The 22,938-nt window shown below is 35.8% G+C and overlaps 1 protein-coding gene across 1 annotated transcript in view; it reads right to left on the bottom strand.

The window, feature by feature from the left end:
- The window catches only part of RYR2 (ryanodine receptor 2), a 390,151-nt gene that overhangs the window by 245,589 nt on the left and 121,624 nt on the right, over window positions 1-22,938 (bottom strand). The window lies entirely within an intron of this gene.

Below are 22,938 nucleotides of genomic sequence, written 5' to 3' on the forward strand. Positions count from 1 at the left end.
GATTCTGTACCAAAGCACACCTACAAGCCTTCACACTCATACCTGCTCAGAGACAAAAGGAGAAAGCCAATGGTTCAAGGAATATCTTAAGCCCATTTAATTTTTACTCAGCTTCAACTCCCAGCATATCCCTTAAGCAGAGCAAATATTTTGGAACAAAATAACCAGAAGAATTACAGTCATTCAACAGGAGAACACAGGAACTGGAGTCATTTCTCCTAAAAATTTTGTTAGCACACTTTACAGGCTAGAACAGCTCAGAAGTGAATGACTCTAGCTTATCCTTTGAATGGCATGAAACTACTTGCAGTAAGGTTCAGCTACTAATTTGCTCATTAATTTGACATGAAGCTTTCCTCTGGTCTTGAGCTTCAAGGTTTCCACAGACACCTAGACATAACACACTTGCATTAGTCTTGTGTGTCTTATATTGGAAAATGGCTTATGAAGAAACAGATGTATTAGAATGAGGTGTCTGACCTCAGTGACCATGCAGCTGAACAACCACCAGCTTTCCACTGCATTAATTCACTGTGTTCATCTGCAGTCCACCATAATACCGCTGGTAACACTCTGGAATTACAGAGGGAGTTAAAAGCTGCTTTACAGGCCAAATTGGGGCTTCATTTGAGGGAGAATTATTTTATGTGAAGTAAAGCCAGCACCCACTCCATCTCTATCAGATCAGTTGTCTGGATTACAGAGTCAGACTGTTAGGAAAAGCCTTTAACCAGTATAACTTGGAATGAAACATTTAGCTTTGCTCTCATGGGAAAAAGTTCTTTTTAAATAATTTAAGGACTCGTTTCGATGAAGCAGTCTTTCCAAAGCATAAGATTTTGATATTACTAAGTTCTGAAATAAAAAAAAAAAAAATAAATAAAATAAAAAAAAAAAAAAAAAAAAAAAAAAAACACCAAAACAGCAGATCTGAATACTACATTTTCCAAGAACTGACTATAAACACTTCAGGCAAAAACAAGCCACATCAGAGTGTCACTAATAAACTTCCAGTATATAATTTTTCATGCATTGTGAAGTATGAGGCTAGGTGCTTGTATAATACTGAACATGTTTTTAATTGTAGTTTTTTCTCTTTAGAGCAAAATTATTTATAGGAATAAAACCACAGAATCTAAAGATATACAACCTAGCTTTCTCAATTGTAATTAAAAAGATGGGCAAACTGAGAAGGTAACCTGACCATCAGTATGGTTTAAAAACACTCAAAATCAATCCGTATAAGAATTGATGGTTTTTATCAATACCAGATCCACAGAATATGGATAATGCCATCATACTGCTACAATTAGCTAAAATTAATACTTAATTACAGTTATTGTTTAATAAATATTATAAATATATACCTATAGATGTCACATAACATAGATATTTGTGAGTACAGTAGCACGGGTGTTGAAAAGTCTAAGCCACCATTTAAACAATGTACTTACCTGCAGAAGTCTCAGGCAAGCTCTAATTTGAGTCACTACTTACTATAAATATGTAATAATCACAGACTAAAATTCTGTAATTTCTGGCTGAAATAAAATGAGACCAGTGCTATAGTTATATTATTGGCCATATTCCAGAAGATGTCTGAGGTTGTCACTGGTCATGTGCAGCTCAAACTAAGTACTAAGAAACCAAGGAGGCCTATTATGGTCCAAGCTTTCAGAGAGGCTTCTAACATTTTCAATGTGAACAAACAATTCTACACACATTTTTACGGCCACTAACTCATACATATGCAGATGTTACAGATTACATTGAAGAAAAACATATGTAAATATGTCCCACAGAGAGGAGTTATATCAAATGCCCAAACAAATATGCATGGTATAGACAGACACATTAGGAAGGCCTTAACAACACATTCAACAGAGAACTGTGCTTTATTTGCAAAAATCTAGGAATTTTTTTTATTCTACATCAGCTGTTCTCCATCATTAAATGTTTTGTGTATTTGCAGTTACACACAGCATTACACATTATTTACCAGTATTAATTATCTTACTGTCATGCAGTTTAGGATTACACTGTCTATATTGGAAAAGATAGGGTGGGTTACAGAATGGAATTATAACATTAGACAGCAAGGCTCAAAACTGACAGGCAATAATCATACGTTCATATTACACAATTCTATGATCAAATTAAAAGAGAAAAAGTCATTGTGGTAACATGAAATTTGGTATGACAATTCACAAACGACCAGATTCTACACAACCAAATATTCGCCTCTTTTTTTTTTTTTGAGCCGTGCAAGTTGAAGGGTCATGAACACACAGGGTATCAAAACAGACAGGTTAGACTCAGTGGTAACATGAAACATTTGGGATCGAGTGAATAAAAGACAGAATCACATACCCATTTTTCCACATCAACTAGCTGTAGAAAGAAAAAGCAAGAAATCAGTAAATCTCTTCCCTTAAATACAGCATATCAAAGTCTATTTTGAAGTTAACATTTCACATTTTCGGAAATGTATCTAGTATGAGTCTAAGTTACTCTTCTGGCAGTTTCTCTTTAAAATGCCAATACTTCACTTTCTGTCTTTATTTTGTGGAAAGCACTTCAAATTCTGGAAGTCCAAAATGTCCCTCCAAATATCAGATAATAGGCAGCAAAGGAAGACTGATGCTGAAGTAATTCCACAGTGTATTCAGTACCAACCAGTCAAAAATGCAGAACACAGTTACCCACAAATTGTATTGCCATTTCTTCTTGAGTAAAACTGTCATAAGTGAACATTATTCACTTGAAAAGGTTCCATTGCTGCTATTCAAGGTTTGCCATTTTAGTGAATGTAGTAAGTATAAAAGGTAAAATTAGGGGTACCTGTCAGACCCTGACCCTACAATCTGCAACACTTCTGTCCTTCCTGGTTACAAGCTGGTTTCCAGGAAGGCCTAGACTGAAACCATCACAAACACAAGAGAATAACTTGTATAAGAACAGAGAACAGCACATCAAAATGTCATTCAATTTTCTGATGGGGAAAGAGAGAATGTTTTCGAAAGCTTAAGGTTTCAAGGTTCATTAAGGAAACAGATTTTAAATTACTTTCCCTAAGAAGTTTTTGGACTATCTTACAGTCTCAGAAAGGATTGAGAATATCTACTAGAACACATTTCAGCTACTAGAACAGTTTGTATGGCATTACCTATTAAAAACTTAGTTGACAACAACAGCAGTATATCTGAAGTAGATTTGTCTCTGGACTTTGCACAGAAAACACTGCAGCATATCATGCCTTCCATGGTTTTATTGCAGGTACATATTGACCTTTTGTTAGCATATGCCACATAAAAGTTTAACAATAATTTAAGATAGCTTAGGGAAAACCAAGAGTAATTCTCAAAAACAGTAATATTCAGATTCCAACTTGTTTGTGAAATTACTGTAATAAAAGGCAATGTATTTAGTTCTTATCTGCTAGAATAGTTCCATTCAAAGTAAATTTTCTCACTTTTTTAATATACATTTCGATTAAAGAAGAGTTTCATATTTTCAATATTGTTCAGTCCTGCTAGCACACAAAATTCTGATTTGCCTCTATTTTTTTAATTAATCTTTACTGTGACTTTTACTATCAACCACAGCTACAGGAATTCCTCCTAAGAAACACCTAAATTATTTAAAACAGATAAAATATAAGAAAAAAATTAATAAAATGTTGATATATTAGAAAAGTAAGCAATAATTTAAATCTAAACGCAAACAAGACAATTACAATGTTTTAAAGAAAAAAAAGGAGTAAGGAATAGCCAAGTTAGATTTATGTACAAGTACTTCATTTTTTACCCTGTTTTAGATGCATCTTTTGCTTTGTTAAAATTGTATATGCTCTGAAAACAGCACTGCAAGCAACTTGCCTGTGTGACAATGCTAGAAAGAGGTGAATTGATTTATGCCTTTATTGCCTTGCTTTGAGAAGTGCTTGCTATCCTAAAATGTAAGTGAATAGGGCAGTACTGGTATCAGAAAGAATTTACTCAAAGATCAACAACCATTATCAGTTCTACAGTTAAATGCCTTTTAATTTTTGAATTGTTCATTTACTTTATTTTAATGAACGCCAGTTATCTTAAAGAGTCAAGTGCAATATTTGCCAAGTATTTATAATATCTACACACAAATTCTGCATTGGTATACTCACCTTTAAACAGAACTGTCAACAGGCTTTGGCATATGCCAAAGGCACCTTTATTCATGAGTCTCTCAGGACAAGCACTTGCATGGTGCACGTACACTTGTCAAAAGTACAGTCTGACACCCACATCTTTCATACAGGAAAGATGATGAATGCATCCAAAGATGCTTCTGGTACAGTGTACAGCACAACAAAATCTTGCATTTGTAATTATGGACATATTCTATAGGCCTTCTGCTGTGAGCTTCTTCAGAGCCCTCCCAAATTCAGTGTGCTTCCTTTTCATTTGTGGGAGAGCTCATTCAGAGACTGAAGTCACAAGACATTTGTTTCTTACAGACCACTTTGACCCAAGTTCTAAAACCTGTCTGTGCAATATATGTAGACAAAATTTAGTTTGCTTTTACCTTATGGAACCTATTCTGGAAGAGATATGACCTTCTAGACATTTAATATCTCATTTGGGGGCGAAAAAAGGCATAAGCATGACATAATAATATATTTACTTATCTGGAAATTTCCAGTAATGCATATTAGGTAAAGCTAAAAGTAAATAATATGAGTAATCTTAGTATATATATACATAAAAATACTATGAGTAATTTTCCTAATGTAGGCAAAATAGATGTAAAGCTCACATAAACAAAAATGAAAGTAAACAGTGGATATCTCAGCCTAGAGTTCGTATCTAAGATCTAAGCTACGATTCAGATATGAAGCAAGCAGATAGTTCACAGCACTCCTATATACCGATTCTGTTTCACACTGAGATCTCCATCTTTTGTCTGTCTTGAAGACTAGAAACCACAGGAACCCCTTTTCCCATAGATTTCCCAGTATTCATCCAAATTCAGGAAACACTAAGATTCAAAGTTCCTGTTGCTATATAAGCATTAGTCATTAATCCAGGGGGAGAACTGAAGAAAAATCAAAAACCTAACAAAACAAAGCAAAACAAAACCCTCCCCCTCCACCCAAAAAAAGCCCATATACACTCAAGAAACCAAACAAATAAACAGAAAAATATAAACAATCAAACAAACCCCAGCATTCTCTTCTATCAGATCACATTTTGTCACCTCCCTTTTTTGGAGTGCTTAACACTCCCATGGTTTTGGAAGATCTGTTCTTACCATAAATTACTCAGCTTGGGTTTTGCTGAGCTGTTCACCTCTTAGGAGGTATAGCTCTTCCAACTGGTCTAGGAAGGTTTACAATTCAGGAAGGGTTGAGGGAATGGTAGACAGGGACTGGCAGTCATTTCCGTAAGTTCCCTCTCACTGTGGCGTCTTATGCTGTAAATTGCTTAATTTCTATCATACATTACATTAAAGACAGTCTGAAAGAACAGTACAATCATTTATTTTATTAAGCACAGTCAATTCTGCCTTGTCACAATAAATCCAAATCCCTGAAATTCAATAACTATTCTTATGGTTCATTTTCTCTCCTGATCCTTTAATCACATTGTTTGGAAAAATAAAATGCTTAGGTAGGTATATACTGATTTTTCTCGTTTTCTTTATCCAAAGACTATCAAGATTTACAACATTTCCTCCAGTAGAGGACGTAGAATCCAAATTAAAATATATTAAAATATATTAAAATATACCTCAAAGGCACTATGCTACTTAGAAATATTCTTTCCTCATGTACCTTGGTTTTTCCTAAGAAAAAAAAGAACATGACCCTGTCTAATCCAGCATACGAAAATTTAGTGGGTTCATTGCCATATGACAGTCCTGAATATAAAAAATTATTATCTTGCCATGAGAAGATCAGAGTAAGCAAAAGGATGAAGGATGTCATATCTCCAGAATTCACCTAGTGATTGTGAACTACTTATACTACAATAATCATTTTACAGAAAGCTACTAACTTGAACTTAAAAGAATTATTTCACTGCCTACTGCTAGCAAGTAGCCATCAACATAATTAATTTAATGAGTAGAATATATGACACTTCAAACTAGAGAGTAGTGTTTGATGGACATTAAAATGGTATGGCACCCATGTATATGGATGTCTAAAAAATACAGGTAGAATAAGGACAAAAAGACAAGGATTCAAAGTTATATTCTAAGAATCAAGCAAAAGATCAAAGATGTCATTTTGCATTACAAAATGATTTCTCTTCTTGAACTAGAAGAGAGCACTGTACTAGAGTCTTAATACTTCCCTTAGAATTCCATATAGCTCTAGTGAGAAGTCCTCAATGAAGAACATACAGCCACAACTTAACAATTTACTGCTATGCAAATCCAGAAACTTCAGTGATCTGCACTTGCTGACTTCTCTTCAGAGGCATATCAGAACTCCAATCTTTTCAGGCAAGCTTTCATTTTAAACACATTTAACCCAAACTGGAAAGCTGTTTTTTTCTTTATTTTTCCTGAGCACTGCAGATATCCAGCATTACATTAACCAGACATAAAAGTCAGTTAAAAGAGCAGGAACATAGTTTTGTTAACCATACTATCTCTTGCCAAAAGGAGCCATGAACTAAATGAAGAGAAATAGAGGGACCTCTTCACCATTATGAGGAGTCATTCACAAACTCACTTCTTAAATCTTGACATAAAGCAAGCTCACAGAACATATGCTGAATATCCACTAATACAGCAATATTGATTACCAGTGCACAAAGCTGCAAAGTAAGCTACTTTAAGCCATGAAAACAACCTCCCATTCCTAATTCTGGCTTCTGTATTCTGTTTGCTTTCATCTGCTTGAGCAGCATAAAAAAAACACTAAGGAACTTTATTCCACACAGCATAGGAGAACCTTAGGTGACTATGGTTAATCACATTCTCTACAAATATTTATGAAAACTTCATGATATTTATAATATACAACCATTATCCACAGATGGAATTGTGAGCTGAAATCTCAAGGATATGTATTCCCACTAGTGGATGTTATATCTTCCTTTGCGGTTATACTAAATTTTTTTGAAATGAAGAAGGAAACTCTTATTAGAAAAAACAGAATTTTTTTCCATTTCTCAGTTATAGAAACTGAGAACACAAAGCAAAACCTTTGTCTAAAACTTTAATAAGATAAGCAAGGTAAGAATAACTAAAATCAAACCAGAAAGATTCCAAATCTAATTGTATTTTTTACTTCTGTTACAACACTTGACTAGCTTCATAGACACCTTGATTTCCTAAATTTAATACTCAACAAGTTAATTGATGATATGCCTTTTCTTCCAGCCCAGGGTTGTCTTCCACTGCAGACTTTTGTCTTCAAGATGCTTCAAGAGCTGTGCTTTCGTGTCTGTTTGGTTTAACTCCTCTGAAAGCAACTTAGATCATAAAACATAACTGAGAAGAAACAAATTAATTTCTCTTCCCCCAAAGTCAGTTTTTACTGGCCATTACACTAGAAAGAAAACTTAGAGCACATTAGCGCTCAAAGGGTCATGGTAAGACCGAAAAAAGGCTTGCTGCTACCTACCTCCAAAACAGGAAACTTGTCTAGGATGACAAAATGTTTACTTTTACGCCATACATCCTCATTCCAAATATGGTACACACAAAAGAAGAGCTCATGTGCCAGGCTACAAATACTTGCTTGTCACAATTCTGTGATTTTAAATAGGTAATGATTTTGATCCTGTCCTTGCTTCTCCCTGAGGATGAGCAGAATGCAAAAATACTGTGCCTGCCCTTCTTGATCTTTTCCAGTATTTGCATTTGATCAAAGTGCAGTTGATCAAAGCCAACTCTTATTCTTTTTCTGCCTTACTTGAAACGGCCTGCTAACAATCACTTCAGATGCTAAATAAGGTGGAATGAGGAGAAAATGACAGTACCTGTTTGTCTGCAAAAACTCCACACTTTTTCCCCCCTCCATTTTATTTCCTATTCTCCTGTTAGCAGAGTTGTATCTAAAATAGCTGTGAGTAGTCAGTATTTTAAGTACAATAAGCCTCTAAACTATCTCACCCTTTCATAAAGCTTACCACTGGTAGCAAGTAAGTCCATCTGCATGACAAGAAAGCCCACACTGCATTAAATACTCTTCTTCCTCTCATTTCTCTCACTTTCTCTCTGCAGTGAGAAACATTTAGGTTATGTAAATTCAAAGTCTGGGAGGGTAGACCTTGCAATAAGTACAAGCTAACATGGTTGGACATAACAACTCTGTCCCTTTTTATGACACATCACCATCTGATAAAGACTTACCCAAATAATTTCTTAAGAAAATTACTGGGTTTATATTTTGTTATTTTAGAGAGTTATGCCTGGCACCTGTAGACAACCCCTGGACTAACAAAAACAGTCAAATAAAGTACAGAAACAAGAAGCTGTAATTTGGACTTTTTGGTCAGAAGTTTGATTAAGAAAACTTTCTAGTCAGTGCTAAGAAACTAAAAGAGCTCTGGTTATATCAAGAGACCTCCGGTTCGTTTCTGACTCTTCCTTCCTACAAGTGGGGGTTCCACTAGCAAACCTGAAAACATTTTCAGCCCATCATAGTCACAGCTACTGTTAGCTTTCAAATATGTTATTAACTAGGCTACTGTAGTGTGAATCAGCGAGCTTAAATTGCCAAGAGTGCACTTAACTGCCAATCTTTATACTTTTTTTAAGGAAGTACCTCAATAACTTGTCTTATTCATTAACATACAGAACACTTATTAAAAGAAATGGGAGGTGTTACCTTTTTTCCGTTCGCATGAGGGATGAAATTACTTTCCCCCTCCTCCCATGCTGAGAAAATGACAGAGCTGCCAGCTCTCTGTGTTATCTTGCTGCTTACTAATACAAAGTAATTAATGAATTCAGAGTTCCGCAGTTGGAGATAGGTGATTTGAATATTTAAAAATCCACCAGCTAAAGTTGCATTCCTATCCCAAAATGGCTCCATTCTGTCTCCACAGCACAGGAAAGCTTTTTCACTCTGTGAGGAAACGCACATTTTTCCTACCCCTTAAACAAAGAAGAATAATGCAAGGCTCTTGCATGTGATGATTCCTTCCCACAGCCCTTCAGATCAAAGAGTTGCACTTTGATCTCTTCAGCAAAAACTATCCCACACATGAAATTAGACAGCACTTTTCTGGTCAGCGGCAGGGAAAACAGATTTTATTAAAACAAGGCACTAGGAGGAGTGATTAATCAGCCATGACTGGATGATTAGATGGGAGTTAATAAGCTCATGATGCAATTTAGCTGATACGCTGCCTAACTGATGGGTATCTGCAGACAGCATTTTCCTGAAAAATGAAGTTGTCAAATATTGGAGTAGAGCTTGTGAAATTAAATTCTTTCATATTACAGAAAAAGTTTAGCTCAGAATTCACATACAATATGTGCAATCAAATGCTTCTGTTCCCTTAATAAGCTCTGACATGGATTTATGGGCACACAAGCCTGAAAAACTCCTAGCCTTAATTACAATGCTTTAGAACAATATTACCGAGACTTTTTAACAAAAGATATTTGTTTCATGGCTGTTTTCTCATGTTGTCCATGAATTATTTCTGTCTCTATTTCAGTGGTTCTCTAGTGCAATTGGATTGGGGTGGGGAGGTGAGGCAAAGACTGTGACATTTGGAAGAAAATAAGGACATTCTGGAAGTAATGTTACTAAGGAAGGAAAGAAAAGTAGGATAGTAGTGTCAGTAACCAGGCTGCACACTGGTCAATCAGTTCTGCTCCAAAGTTAAGATCTCCTGTTAGTTAGAGGAATGAGACAACAATGTATAAAAACAACCAGTCTCACAAGATGTGGAAAAATATGCAGCAGATCAAAAAATGAAGGAAATAAAAGCTATTAAAACACATAAAATAAGAAAAAATAAGAAAAAAGTTATATTAATGCAAAAGAAAACAGATGTATATGTCCTTTATTGTTGTACTCCAAAATCAGTGCAAAAACCAGTGTCGGGTTTATATTAGAAAGATAATTAATTCAATAGCAGACTATTTATGTGATTACACCAAGCTGCAAAACAAATGAAACCTTTACTAAGCATTTCCTCACAGACTGAAGTCTTCATTTAGGCATGACTGAATGTTATGTGTTTGCATCACTCCCTTTAATCATCACTTATACAATATAATTTTCGAGAAGCTCTTTACAAATCCCAACTACAGTAGGGTTCCTTCATATTTGGCTCTCAGTGTCTGGCTTCTTGATAAGTTTAATCTTACCCTCAGTTTGAACTGATCCAATAGGCCAAAATAAAAACAGGAAACTGATGCAAATGAAAAATCCAACCAGAATTAGGAAGCAAAAGCAATGAAATTTCCCTTTATGAAATGCAGCTAGACTATAAAAAGGAGATGTCTATGAGCCAAAAATCCCTAACTGCTTTAAATACAAGCAGAATAAGCATGCTATAAAGAATTTAGAAAATGCTTCCTGTCGTATTGTATTTAAACCACCAGCTATATTTGTAGCCTTCAAATCCTCAGGAGATTTCCATTTCAAGTTACATGGAAAGCCTGTAAACACTGTCCTGTCTATCCACAAGAGGTTTCAAACAGTAGCCTGTGGTAAAAGACATTGAGAATAAGATTATCAATGCCAGGACAAAAAAAATACATATGAAGAATAAGAAGAAAATGAAAAAAAGTCACAAATGCTTTCCTAAAGGCTTTAGTACATACCTAGACAATTTTTGTACTTCACTGATAAACTATATCAAGTAGAAATGATCAATTTTTACTGTGAAGATCAGCATATCAGTTTATCTCATTAATCTCTTGCTCGAGCTTTTAAATGTCTTAAAGAGATCTCTGTGTTAAGGCATTATTTTTCCTTACTGTTTTACATCAAACAATAAAATCTTGAAATCATCTATGAAAGTGATTACAAATTACACTGGAAAAAGTAGGATAAATTACTGGACCTTCAAAAGAAATCTCAGTAGAAAGCCTATTGCATGCACTCTTTCTCCTCCCTGGCATACATGAGTTCAGAAAGGACTCAGCAAGCTGGGTAGTTTCGGATATCTGAACTACAAAAAGGCTAAAAACAGTGCACAGTCTTGAAATCAAGCAAGTCTGTGTTTTAACTGTTGTTTCCACACAAAGACCTTGGATCCCTAAAAAGGTTGTATTTTATACTTTTCATCTTCTTCGAATACTCAGAGAGTCATAAGAAGCACTGGAGTCTCCTATTGCTTGCAGTAATAGGAAGAAAGCATACAGAAAGAGAATTGTGGTCTTTTTTCCAGATGGAGTCAAATGCTGGCTGCCTAATACGTTCCTCTGAAGATCTCCAAATCTACCAACAAGTTGCTTCTTTAAGACAAAGATTTTGTATTTCAGTAAGTAATGTACCTAAAAAATAGCAGCACATGGCTGAGGAGAGAGAATAAGAAACCTCACCTGAAATTCCTTGGAACAGCCAAAGGATTTAATCAGTTAGTGACATTATTACAACTTGAGCAAAGGCACAAGTTCTTTTGAAGAAGCAGAGCAATACCCAGTAGATTGTGTATAAGCTAACAAACACCACCTGCAAATGGAATTTTACAAAAAGATCAAAATGCACCAAATGCCCAGTTAACTAAAATAGTCTGTCAGTAAATAACCTACATATACAGTAGACTATGTGAATTTACCACATTAAATAATCACCACTAAAAACCAGGATTTCCAGGTTTGTCCCTTTCCTTCTGCTCGTTATGTACCATTGTCTTCTGTGACTCATCCAAATATTTTTTAAATAGAAACTTCTTTCAAAAAAAGTAAGTGTTCTGCATATTTACCAACAGACTGTCAGCTACAAAAGGCTGCTTCAGGAGTGGAAGCTGCATGTACCACCATAATCACCAGCACATTCCACACTATCAGCAGTATCTGCACAAACAAGAATTAACTACAAAAATCATATACAGTAATACAGGATTTCATAAACTGAATGAATTAGGTCTAAAGCAGATGACAACACCCAACATAATTAGAACACAGGTTTACTGGTAACAGTCTGAGTGCTCTCTGTTCTTGTCAAGTTACTTTTCTTTGTTCTGCCTATTTAAAAGTACATTATTTCCATAAAGAAAAGTAAGGTGTGAGCTTTCACTACTATGACACAAAAAAGGAAATCAAAGCCTTATCTATTTATGTGCAGAGGGAATGACAATTATCTGGAGGACTAAAGGGCAACTAACTGTCTAACCAGCAAATGTTGTAAAAGGTTGTAGCACAGGCAGAAAGAAGAGACTTCTAGGAAAAGGGAAGACAAACTTCAGAGCTCAGTAACTATCACATTTTTATCAAAAACATATTTATTGATCAAGATCAAAAACCTTAAAACAGCAATGAATGAGGGGACAATGCCTCCCCTTCTCACCATGTTGACAATACTCTAAAAGCACAGGTTTCAATTTTCATTTGAAAAATGAAGGACAGATGCATACAAAGAGCTCAGGAAGAGTCAAAAAGAGCATACTCCTGGTTTTTTAACCTAAATGTGTGTATGGATATATATATATATATGTATATTTCACAGGCATGCTTTTGAAGGGGAAGAAGTCAATTCAGACTGCCTGCAGGAACACAGCAGGAGCCTTTACTGCAGCTGAGATCTTGCAAACGCTCCAAAATAGAGCCTGCTGGCGTGGGACCCACTACCCATCACAGAGGCAAGAGGCAGCTCAGCAGGTTGGTTACACAGGCTGCTGCAGGCAGGCGGCAGCTCCCTGCCCTGTCCCAGAGCCTGCAATCCTGACCGACCCTGGCAGGAACAAGGCCCTGCTCAGAGTCGCCACTCAAATGCTCAAAACTAAAATCCAGGTTTAGGAAAAGCCAAGGGATCCTGACACACACCAAGGCAAGCTCGTGGTCTATAGGTGGATGATTCTACCATTCAAAAAGGCAAGTCAGTGCCCCTGTGAAGAGCAGGGGTTCATAGCCTCTAGTGTGCTCAGGTCCCAGACTCAGCTACAAATAATGCACCTGGAGCCCAGGGACAGAATCTCAACTCTGCAAACAGAGCTGCTCCCTGTTCTCAGCATCTCTCTGTTCACTTAACACCCCTGGGCCATAACCCCTTCATTTCTTTCACTTTCCTTTCCGGTATCCCCAACTCAAGAGTTGTTGCCATGTTCCTAAGTAAATAAAAAATGGTAATTCTCTATGACAAGAGAGAAACAAACCCCAAATACGTTAACTTTAGACCTGGTCTCACACTACAGTAGTACTTAAATACTTAGAATAGACCGATACACTCACCTGCTTGAAAGGCTTTGGTCTTACTATAATTATCGAAACAAATCATTTGATGACTCTCCAGCACAACATTCCAAAACCAGAAACCTTCTCCGTGAATCAACACCACCACAGTCACTAAGGAATAACTGGGCATCAAAAGAAATCATTTCTCCATAGACAAATAGTTGCTCTACAGACAGATGGATGTGAAACTATGTTCTCACCAGACACTGTGCTAAGATACTGAAGATTTGCTCAGTGATGTAGATACTATAGATTCAAATTTCTTATTGCCATGGGGAGATGCAATTACATACATGCAGATGGAGCCACATGCTTATAGTACCTATCCGGACCTTTTCATCAGCAGTCATCAGGAAATCATGTGTGTTTATCACCAACTCTGACAGACACCACAGATGTAATACAGAAAGGAATTCTGCTCCTCCCCAAACTCAATTCCTTCCCATTTCCTCTTCAGGAGAGGAATCCAGTCTGTTCAGTCATACTCAGTCTCATGATGCTAGTTCTATCTCTTCTTTCAGACACTAACCTTGTTTATGTCATTCAACCATCACTCCTTTGGGGAGGACCATTCCCATCTAAACTTTAACAACGTGGAAGTCTATGATGCATTTAGAGCATCATTAGCATCAAAAGCACCCCAAGGTGCTGAACCCTGCAAGATAAGGAGAGTTAGAAAGAAACTCGCATTAAGAAAACTTGCCCAAATTTGAGAATTAGGGTGGTTTGTTAGTTTTTTTAATTATCATAGAAGGTATTGGTAACTCCTGGAGGATCAATGCACTGAACACATTTCAAGAGGGAGAATCCCCTGTGTAATCTTCCAACTCCAGCTGCTGAGGTCCTACGGAGCTGCCTGATAGCAGACTATTTTCTTGTTACTGCAGACATGATTAGCATTTTCCACACTCCCAGCCTCTGGGACTGCTATGTATTTCCTACACTGATATCATTTTGCACCAGCCATCTAAATATTCTTTATATTTGCAATTATAAGTTGAGGCAAAAGATCCTTTTTTTTTTTTTTTAATTTTGAACCAACCTAGCCAAATATTGCAGGAAGCTATCCCTATAAGAAGCCATTACAAGACAAATGTAGATTTAGAGAATTTTCATATATATGATGAGATATTTATATAAAGTATAAACAATCTGTATAAAAACAGTGCATAATTCTTATTTCCATTCTCAATATAACTGGATAACTTCGCAAAAATTAAAATTATATTTTACTTAATTTAAGGTCCTGGGTTTTACCAGTAATTCCTATTACAATTGTGTGCCTTGCAAAAGAAGAAGAAAATACAATATTTGTGTATCACATTACCGAGGCCTCGCCTCAGCTGTGAGATTAATGTAAAGTTGCCCTTTGTACAATCAGTAATTGGAGAGCTGTAGCAGACACTAGCCAGAACTATACGTATTCATGAAAAATTTAATATTTCAAAACACTTCTGATTAAGCTAAAGTACTAAGGTTTTGTATTTTAAAAAATTATGCTCACTTTTACAAAAAAAAGTTAATAAATTTAAGGCACACTGAAAAAAAAAGACAAAAAGTGAAAAAAATCACCTGCAACCTTAATTTCAATCCAATTCTGTCACTGTTTTATGACACAGCCTTCCACAGGTCCATAACCTTTTCAACATCAAATCTCCCTCGTTCAACATGTAGACAAGAGGGTGTTCACTTACTATTTTATTTCATTCCAGCTCAGTGTGCAACTATTGTACTGAATATTGATAAAAAACCTCTTCTAAAGATATAACAATTAAATGCCATCAATTTTATGATATTCACTACTGTAATGATAATATCACATATATTAATTCAGTTTTCACAACACCTCAGATGACATATAAATAGATTTAAAGAATCTAAGGCATTGATCCATTAAAGTCAAAATACTACACAAACCAGGAAATTCAGTTTAAGATGCCTAGGACCCAATTTCTAACATTATTTTATGTCTAGGCTTCATCAGCTATGGTCCTCAACACCTGTACAAATCAGTCTTGAGATATGTAGACAAAGAGAACAGAAAAACTACAACTAGCAATCACCACTTAGCTTATTGATTCTAACTGCTTATCTAGACTGACTTGGTTTAAAAACTGAGTGTGTTAATAGCTTGGTTAGACATCTGGTAGCATTAAGAAAACAAGTGGTTTAAGACACTATCTCAGCTTTACATAAGATTGTGCAGCAAAATCGAGACTCTTCAGCATTCTGAAGCAGCATCTGAATGTGAGGATTTGGTGGGTTTTATCTTTTCATTTTGTATTTTGTGCAAATAGCCTTTAGAACATCAGTTCCAACCATTGCAAAGAAAAATATAAGGGTTTGGTTCTTAAGACAAATTTAACTGTATCATTTTCAAGTTCACTGTGCTTAAATGTCATTAGAAAAAAAAACAAAACACAAAAAAAAAAAAAAAAAAAACCAAAAAACAAAAAACTATCTCTTTCAGAACTTCACAGGGAATCTTTACCAAACAGCATCAGTATATTGCCATCCTTTATGTTAACAAGCTATGGATTACAGATTGCAAAGGTACAATACCCATGAAATTGATTGGTAAAAGGCATAAAAGCAGTCAATCCCCTTATTGTCTCACCCAAGGTAAAAGCGCCACAGCACACCTTCATCATCCTCCTCATCTTAATCTCTCTGCTGTCCCCATGGCATCTCAGTACATCAAAGTGCCATTTTCAGTGACTTCTACACTGGTCACATTCAGTTTTGCCCAGCTATTCTCAGCTTCTTTCCTAGGACCATGTGGAATCTGAACCAATTCTTGTTTTCATCCTAGCTTTTCCATTCCAATGGAGAATTGAATTGGCGACAGTTCTACTTGAGTTGAACTGTTACAGTGTCTGAATGTTCCAAGAACATCATCCCACACATCAGTTTTTTTCTTATAGGATCAATGTCCAGCTTCAGATGGGTTAGCAGAACACCCAAAAATATCAAACAGAAATCAACTTCAAGATCTGAACCTCCATCTCTCTGAGAATGGTATAAGTGCAATCAGTCAAAGAGCAGATCTGAGAAACTCCAGCACTTTCACTTAGTATGAAGTCTTCATGCTGCATTTGTTATAACGGCTTAAATGTCTTTACTGAGAAAGAAATGTGAAATAAGATCCTCTGCCCTTTTTTTTTTTCCTTTCACCCCACTATTCCATGTAAGACCAAGCCTCAGGAGTTGACAGTGGCATGGACAATATTTCACATCTTCATTACCAACCAGGAGGACAGGATAGAGCTTCTAAGTGCAGCAAATCTCCATGGCATACAGTATTAGAAAAGCACAGGTGCTGGGCAAATAAATACTGGGGGAAAAATACAGAAAACTGCACACTGAAGTGCTCCATAGACACTATAGCAACTGAGATCAATTTGCAGGAAATTAACAAAAGATTTAACTCTACACTTCATTTTACATAAAAATAAACAAATTTCAAGTATATTAAGGCAACTGGGAGTCAATTTTTTTCCCTGTATAATGAAGTCTAGCAAGACAAATAGCAAAAAGTTCTCTCAGAAAGTAAAGAACAAATACAGTGTGACTTGCTGAATAAGCACTTAAAATCATCTCAATATAAATTTTAGAAAACCCCACACTCTGCTGATGTATTCTAGTACATAGTTTATTATATCATTCAAAATACAGAAATTGTAACTATATATACATTTACTTTCCTGCTACAGATGACACACAAAGAAATCCATACTTATTTCAGTGCTACATTTTTTCTAGTAAGCAATCAAAAACCCGACCCTTGAAGTGAAAGGACAAAAAAGCAACTGAGAGAAATCCATCAGGTTGCATAGAGGATAAGTGAGTTTGGTGCATCTGTCCCGCAAGACTCATTAAAACACAATTCCAACAGAAACACATTACACTCCAAGTGCAGATGATTCTACTAGCGAGCAGTTCATGTAGCATGAAGCCTAGCCATTAGCAAAGGAATTGAATTGATTCAAAGAAATCAAACTCAACAGCATGATACTGTTAAGCCAGCATTCCCTTAATACAACATCAGGGTAGTGTTGGGGATAGCTCCTCCATAAACACTCCACCGAAACAAGGATTTTGCGAGCTTTTATACACTTTAACATCTCAAGCCTCTCCTTGACAGTTAATCATTTCATTGTTACAAGGTATCAACATTAATCTTTAGTTAAAGATAATCTAGACTTCTTTTACTTAAAAAACTTTGAAATAGTTTCATATTTTATTGTTACAGGACCTCAACAGCAATTTTTAGTGAAAGACAACTTAAACTTCTACTTAAACAATCTTTGATTGATTTAGCTGTCTAGAGTGTATTTTCATATCTTATTGCTACAGGATTCATCATCCATCTTTGTTTAAAGATTAGACCTAGACTACTTTCACTTTAACAATTTTCTATTGATTTAACTCTCTAGAGTGTAACAGTCTCTGAAACTAATTCAAACTACAGCTGCATAGGTTGCTGACCTTCCTAATTTTTACTCTTTATTTTTTAGCAGCGTTTAGGTAAAGGCTTCAAAGTTACAAAGTTTAAGCAGTAAGGGCAAACTACGAAATTCTTAAGATTCTTATAACTGGGACCATCATGATCAGCCCTTTTTAGAACGTTCCATCCACTGTGCTGATAAAATTGGAAAAAAAAAAAAAAAGATCCACAGCAGTCTTATACCCCTATATATACCTAATCAAAAAAATCCTGTGCCCACATCTCATGTTGCCAGAACAAAGCACACATCAGCAAAGAGGAGCTCCAGAAGCTCTCACCAGAATAGATGTCTCTTACTCTACACCCTCCCAATGACATGAGATTTTCCTGTGGATGGATGGTACAACAATAAAATTGGGATGGCTTGGCACTCACTGGTCTTCTGGTAGACCAGAATGAAAAAAATGTTTTAGTCCTGCTAGAAGAAATAATTAAAGGTGCTATAAAAGACAGTATATTAAGAGTTCTGAATCACTCCAATTGAACTCTGCAGTTAACAACAATTCTCTGCATGGGATATATCATCTCTCATCCACACAAAGATGTACACCAGACTGGCATGTGAAAAGCAAGTCATGTACACCTGTATTTATACGTGTCATATATAAACAGACACACACACATATATGTAGGCTATTCACCAGGCATGGCATGTAAAATGCAATCCAGAATCTGCAAATTTCAGTGGCCTCATTTATAATAATTATCATGGAGAATTATAAAAGACATAAGGCAAGAGAGTAGTACATTATTTATATCATGCGACTGCTGGATATATTTCAAAAACGCAAGCAAAGCAAGTGTAATTCAAATTACAACAAGCTTTTTTTTTCTTGCCAATATAAAAGATAGGTGACTTTGTGCTTGTCCACTTATGGTAAAATGTCCTTTAAATGCCAAGCTAATTTTATTTCCTGTACCTAGTCACTGTATCTGAAACTTTTTTTGATCTCGTTGAAGTAATAAATGCATTAGAATAGAATGAAAGTTCAAATTAGCCTCTTGTTATATAAATACAGATAGTAGCACTGTTTTGAATCCTTAGGTACTCCCATTAGAAAAAAATAATTTATATTGAATCATATGAAAAAAAACTTTGAAAGATATTTCAAGTAAGAGTTAGTAGCAATAGACTTTATGAAGGTTACCTCACACTTAATTTTAATTTTCACACCCTCTTGGCAAATCTTTATCTTAATACTTTATTTTTCATGCAGTGTGTTTGCTTGAGGATGAATAAAAAAAACCCAAACTTTCAGACAAAGGTCTGAATCATTTTTGAGCTAACTGAGGCTACGAAGATACCTGATGTTGTTCCATGTCAAATCTGTCTGGACAATTTTTCTTCTGGCAGCTCTAGAACTGCCACACAATAGAAAAACTTGCTGGAGAATTTTTTAGAATCAGGGAAATTCACCTGTATGTCATCAATGGAGACTTAAAGCCAGTAGGCTTGCTCAGGAGTATGCATGCTGGCTCTAATTTTGGCAAACAAACTGGTAACAACCAGCATCACTACCTACTTTGCCTGCTATATAGGCTGAAATCTGTGCTGGATCTAAAGGTACCAGTCATGGTAAGATCTTTCTGAATCACCAGTATCAGCAGTACGTCACATATTGTAGATGAGAATTAAAACAATTCCTGGATATACAGTAGGACAAAGGGAAATAATTTTCCTTGTCATAAAAGCTGAGACTGGTAATTGCACACAATGTACAGGTCTGTTGTTTAACTTACCTGAAAAAGATGTTAAAATCTCAAAACTGAAAGTAGCCACAAAATTATAAATCCCTTCCTCATACCTGAAACCTGTCAACTTCCTTCCCTGGTCCTTGTGACACCTCTGCTGAGCAAAAGACAGCAGTGCAGAAGGTACAACAACGCAGCAGCAGTGAATGGTAATGTAAAACAGACAACTTTGGCTTCCTTTCCTCTTATAAGGGACATAAAGTTAGATCCTTTTCTCCCACCCAATATCCGTCACATCTGGAAGAACATAACTATCTACCCTGGTTTTAATATTGTTTATATTGTCCAGAAATCTCAGAAGTTACTGAACTCAAGAGTACTAATGGATAGATGGTCAGGCTTCATTTCCTAATAAAATTACAGAAAATTTCCAGGAACTGATTTGATTATAGCATTTCATCACTTTCACAAGAAGAAAGTATTAAATGTTAGAGCTCTTGAATCTAGTAAAGGAAGACATGATTTGAAAAAAAAACAAACCCAAACAAAACAACCAGGGAAAAAGAATTATTCCAGAGTGCTGTGCATTTGCTTTCTCAGGATCATTCAGTCTAATGAGCTTTAGTGTTCCAAAGAAGGTTCACTGGAAAAATTTAACAACCAGGTTGAAGATTTTTTATGGTCTTAAAAGCTTTATAAAAACGTAAGGATCTCCATTTTCATCATTCATCTGCTTTACTAACAATAAAAAGCTACACTCAAAAAACAAGCCAAAATTATTACAAAATAGTACCTAGGCTGTAGGCCTGTCTAGGACAGTACATCTGTAATTCTGCTTGCCTAAGATCACAGCCCAGACTCTGGGCACTCTGGACTATGTAATGATAGTCTTCATTTATATAATTATCTACTATTCTCTCTCCTCAGGATTCCTCCCTTTTTCCTTCTCTATTTCTGATTTGTTGCTCTTTGTTTTTTTCCTGCAGACGAACTAATAAAAGTGGTACATGCATATAGCACTCTGGTACCCAGCAAAAAAAATTATCTGTTCAAAATGGAAAGTGTAAATAATGCTACCTGAGCAAACAAAGAAAGTTGTGATTCTATTTTTGAAACCAAAACCAAATCAAGCTATGAATTTCAATGTTTTAATAAACTACCAGAGCTAAGAATAGTATTTTACAGGGAAATGATAAAACCTCAGGAGCACTAAGTAACTACTCAGTGCCTAGGGTTAGAAGAAACAGAGCACTTGCTTATGAAATTTCACTCATTTTCCACTGTTGCCTTTGATATTAGCATTTAGCTGAATCAGGAGAGACAAGTAGGTATGCTCAGACAGATGGAGCACTGATCTCATAAAGTATGGAAATTCTCATTTTGGGATTCTTGCACTAAAAAGGTAGGTATTTATTGCAAAGGTATCCAATATCCATTTCCTGGGTATACAGTAGGACAAATGGAAATCACCCTCCTCATCATAAAAGGTGAGACAGGTAATAGCACACAAGGTACAGGTCTGTTTTTGAGAAAAAGCATTAAATCCAATTAGTGTACACAGTTATTCTTTCTTAGTCACAAGAAAGCTGCTTATTGTTCTGACTCAAGCCAGCATGAGATTTTGTTTATATTACTCAACCATTTCATTATTGCTAACTTACCTGTTATATAACAAGAATGCCTGTTATATAAACATAGCATTCAAGAGATTATATAACTCAAAAAGCAAACCAGTGCAAGGAGACCACTTATAAGCACAGCAGCCTTAATGATTTCTAATGTAATGAAAAGTAATTGAGGACTGAAAAGACCTCCCTTTGCAGGATTCTTTCCATTAGAAAACTGTGGTCATACTGAACCCATCTTATGGTAACAATCTCTCAAGAAATTGCTATACTTTCATTTAAATGAAATGAAACACTGTTATTGTAATAAAAAATTGAAGTTTCTCTAAGAAGATAACAGTGCTTCAGATGTATGCACAAAATTACCTCTTCTCTTAAAACTTGTCCTAACAGCTATTTCAAAGAAAAATGAAGCTGTCTATATAAGTACCTTCCTTATTATATACAAATATAAATGTAAAGGAAAACTTTGTATATTTTTCATAGAAACTACATAGAGATATTAAATGCCAGTTCTTTTAATTTATCTGCAAGTACATATTCAGTCATTTTTGTATCATCATCACTCTTGACTTTGACTTACTAGAAAGAAAAATACTGACACTGACAACAACATTAATTTTTTTATCTACGAGCTACTATTTTCAAGATTAATCTTGTCTAATATCACTATATTAGCATGCAAGAGACGCACAGGCAGATTCCTAATGCATTTGTACAGAAGCTATCAAATTCTGCAGCAGGAATATATTTATGGTTCAGTGAAAACCATCTATCTGTGTTGGTATAGCTGTAGCTCTGTATCTTCTGCTAGTGTTGGCATTTAACAGGTGCTGAGAGCCCAGTAAAACACTCTGTAAACAGCTAACAGCCACTTAATGACCACACTCATACCACTGCTTTATCTTTCTTGTGCACATCTCAGAAGACCAGTGAGTACAAGCACTGTACATCAGTACAGCTGCCATCAGTTTTATTTAGGCATGGGTATGAATGCCCACAACTCTGTCCTTCATGGTTATGCACAGAAAATATCAGTAATTGTTTCCAGAAAATACCAGGTTACCATCAAACAAGGTAAGTCTCATCAGTCACTGTGCCCTACAAAAGTCTTTTTCTGCTCACATCTAGTGCAGAAAATAGTCCAGAACTAGTGCAAATATTCCACCTGCGACCTCTAGAAAGCTCTCTTTAGTCTCCTTCTTCCCAGCAGAATACTCAACCTAACATTTTCTAATCATTCTGAAGAGAAGTTTATTCATTCTCCAGCGTTCCCTGGGTATGATCTCTATATTAAAAATAAATATTCACTTAACACTTGACCACAACACTCTACTAAAGACAATGCAACAGAAAATCTGCCAATTGATGTTATGATTTAAAGAGAAGTTTCAATACTTTATATTCGAAAACTGAACATTTTTTCATTCACTGTATTCTGCCCTATAGCACTACTTTAACACACATTCCTCTACATTTTCTTTAATTTCTGCTCCTGCCCACATATGTTGGGAACAAACAGCAAGAAAACTTGCTCTACTACACACGCGTGGCTGTGCAGTTATCACTGCACGTCCTCAAGTCTGGACTGTGATTTTTGACATTATGCCTGTATGTGTCGGTCCTTTTTATTTTATTTATGCATTTGTTTGTTTGTTTATCACTGTGGATTTCGTTGCTCTTAGCTTCAACATTTACAGACTAGGAGAAGAGGGGTTTAGAAGCATGTCTCCGATTACACTGGTACCACCTCTTCTACCT

The sequence above is a fragment of the Pipra filicauda genome, unplaced genomic scaffold (genome assembly GCF_003945595.2).
Source record: "Pipra filicauda isolate LSUMZ 115617 unplaced genomic scaffold, ASM394559v2 scaffold154_size2910363_pilon, whole genome shotgun sequence".
Taxonomy (NCBI): domain Eukaryota; kingdom Metazoa; phylum Chordata; class Aves; order Passeriformes; family Pipridae; genus Pipra; species Pipra filicauda.